We start from the raw sequence: 3,363 nt of genomic DNA, 5'->3' as shown, positions 1-3,363 counted from the left end.
CAAGCTAAACAGCATTTGTTCATTTTTTTTAAGACAAGTTGAGCCAATTAATATTTATATACTGTTGGTCTACATTAACACAGGGTACAATTTTATAGATAACTCTTACTGAGTTTAATATAAAGCAACGTTTCGACGAGGACACGCTCGTCTTTATCAAGAATGTGTCGTTTATATCAACACAATGGTCCCGACCAGGTGCGCAATCACCAAAAATGACTTCATAATGATGGTTGCTAGGCAGAAGTGTAAAAATTAAGAAGACGTTTTTCGTCTAAATAATAGAAATAAGATGGAATAGAATTAAAATTTACATTGAACAAATAAAGAAGTTGGATTATACATTGTCTTAATTTAACAAAATACATGAATAGAAGTTAGAAATTACATGAATAGAAGTTAAAAAATACATGAACAGAAGTTAGAAGTTAGACGAAAGCTCGTTAGAATTTTGAATCTAATATACTGGCTGCAGTAGATTTTCAACTCACTGATACAACTCAGTTCAAGCCAAAGAGCGGTTATATGATACTGTGACACAGTGACAGGATATCTGCTTGAGGCAAACTATTCATAAACAATTGACTCTTACAAGATCAGACGGAAAATATTTTAAGCCTACTGCTTGTAAAGTAAAGCTTTGGCCTACATTCTGGTGAATTTTGTGCTACCATAGATACATATATGAGTTCGTTACATAATTAAAAAGTCTTTATTTCTTTGCCATCTGGGTGGTTTCATAGACGAGTGTTATTGAGGAGTGTTATTGAGTTCAGTCGCTTGGTTTCAATCCCAAGTCGGTATGTGACAAATAGTTGTGTATGATAAGTAGTAATGTCATCTAGCTTCCATATACAAAGCCCTTATCAGCCTTTTTATAACTTCCTCGACATGACTGCCATGAATGGTGCTCAAATATAGGGTCTGTAAAAAAAAAACAAAAAAAAATTCAATTAAAGCAACTTTTATACTCCAAAATCAAAATGAAATTAGGTTTAAATTATCATTCAATGTGTACAAAATACCTTGGTTTTTTGTCCCATTCGAAAGACTGTACATTGGCCCCAGCCTGCAGAGACTGGCGTTGGCCCTCTCCAGACTCTCTGTCGTGCGCTCAAAAGTCAACTTTAGTTATGCACAGCAGGTAGATTTTTGATGAAAAGCAATAGCAGCCGGGGTCCAAGGGGGAGACGTCAAGTTTGGAATTACGTTCTGGTTGATTACAGTGTTACAGAAGAATTTGCTATATTTCTGCTATTTAGAATCAGAGAAGATTGAGATTAAAGTGTTGCCAATGCTATGAAAGTAAAAATGTCATGTGCCAAAGCCTGCAGCGTTGAGTAGTGAGGACATATTTTTTTTTAGTCCAAAAGGTCTAAGTAATTATTAATTAAGTAAAAATGAAAATGTGTACAGTAATAACCTGATAGTAATTTTTATTTTTTCACGAAAGCAAACTGTTTCGTAACCTGGCGTCTTACAGAAGTAAGAATTACGGTGAAAAATTAGAAAAATAAGGACAGAAATAATTTTACATCTGTGTGAATAGTATTTATTAGTATTTTTACTACTATTACATTGTATTGTAAGTTCTTTTCATATCGCTGAATTTGTAGTCTCAGTATACGTGTATATCAGCAGTCGGGGATATAAGAAAAAACTTACTTTCAAATAAAACCTCTCAATTTAACTGGTATAATCTATCTTTCTCTGTTTGTGTAATCCAAGTAGCTGTATATTGAACATTTCTCATGCACTCCACGAATAAATAACAAAACGCCCGCCATCTTTAAAATACCCTTCCCAGAATACCTCGCTTCCGGGTTCAGAGTTGTAAAAAAGTACGTACAAATATAGAAGAATCAAAATGATTTTAATAATGATAGTTTAATCAATGTGGACAATATACTGAAAAAGACAACAAACATAGACCACCTAACATTGAAATCAGTTAATAGAAATTACATTTAATAATCTATCGATGCAGTTATTCATTTGTATTGACTGTAATTTATCTTGACCTTGACCCAAAATGGCGGCATATATCATATACGTAGATAACGGAGTCTATGCGACTATCAACTGTAGGCCTACGCACTTCAATATTTTATATATAGTCTATAACTACGTAATATTTTAGGCTTATGAATAGTAAAATTGAAGAAATTATTATATGATTCAGAGGCCTTTTTTTAAGCATGCACATGATATAATATACATACGTACAGCTTTATTCGGATCACGACGGATGCAGTACTGCACTGGCAGTTGCCCAACTCGTATATTTGGTTGATGTTTTTTTAAATAGATCGACTAGAGCCATTTTATTCAGTTGTATCAAATTAAATAATCCCGATTTTTAAAATAATATTTCCATTGCGAATATAGGTATCTACTTTTAAGATGTCGGAATTTTTTTTATATTTATTTTCCCAGTCTTATATTTATCTAGGTCAAACTACAACATATTTATTCGACCGTTGGACAACTTTCAAACGTGTGATAGAATCTACTATAAGGACTAAATTAAATATATTTTTTGTGGTAACAGAGCTTAGACACATAACAAATTGTACACACATGCAATAAAATAATATCTAAATTTCTACAAATTTTGACCGAATTTAAATTGGTTTGAAAGGCCACTAACTTGTCTGAGTTGGGGTATTAAGATAATTTATATTTACTTATTGTGCAAAAGTTAGTCAATTTAATAAATTCAATTACCACCCATGCAGTTAAACGCTGCCCCAAAATTAACATTCAGGCTGTAAAGGTGTTTTGGGCAATGAAATAAAAAAAAGTATTGTAATATTTTGGAGCAGATTTTATTTTGTTTAACTTCTAATTGGTTAATTCTTGTATGCATGGAAAACAGGCCACATGAAGCCAAGCCTAGAAAATATGCCAGAGTGTCCTAAATCTAATTAGCCATCAAATTTCCAAACATTCAACCAAAATGAGACGGAGGAGTCCACTAGGCCTACTATATTATTATTATGGTTCAATTATAGCACTTCATTACACATGAGTATTTCTAAGCGCATTCACAAAAACACCCATTTCAACACCATTTTTGGGGGGTTGGATGGCCGAATGGTGACGACCTGTCATTTAGTCAACTGGCGTGGTTTCGAATCCCCGGTTATACGTGACAAGGAGTAGGGTCGTGACAAGGAGTAGGGTCGCCTGTCCAACCTCATGGGTTTTCTCCGGGTCCTCCCACTGCCAAAGACCCCTACGCGCAAGCAAATTATTGAAATAAAATTAAACTATATGTTAGTCCCGAATGACCTAGTTTGTGTCAAGTGGACGTTAAACCCCATTTCTCTCTCTCTCTCTGTCTCTCTCTCTCTCTCTCTC

The 3,363-nt window shown here is 34.0% G+C and overlaps 1 long non-coding RNA gene across 1 annotated transcript; it reads right to left on the bottom strand.

The window, feature by feature from the left end:
• Positions 1-322: 322 nt before the first annotated feature.
• On the bottom strand, positions 323-3,160 carry LOC126808506 (uncharacterized). Its single transcript, XR_007674651.2, has 3 exons — positions 2,227-3,160; positions 1,666-1,908; positions 323-924 (listed from the first exon to the last, which is right to left on the bottom strand). It is a non-coding gene; the product is annotated as an uncharacterized LOC126808506 (long non-coding RNA).
• Positions 3,161-3,363: the final 203 nt, after the last annotated feature.

The sequence above is a fragment of the Patella vulgata genome, chromosome 1 (assembly GCF_932274485.2).
Source record: "Patella vulgata chromosome 1, xgPatVulg1.2, whole genome shotgun sequence".
NCBI classification, from domain to species: domain Eukaryota; kingdom Metazoa; phylum Mollusca; class Gastropoda; family Patellidae; genus Patella; species Patella vulgata.
The sequence above is the reverse complement of the archived record's forward strand: the minus strand, read 5'-3'. Positions and strand labels throughout refer to the sequence as shown.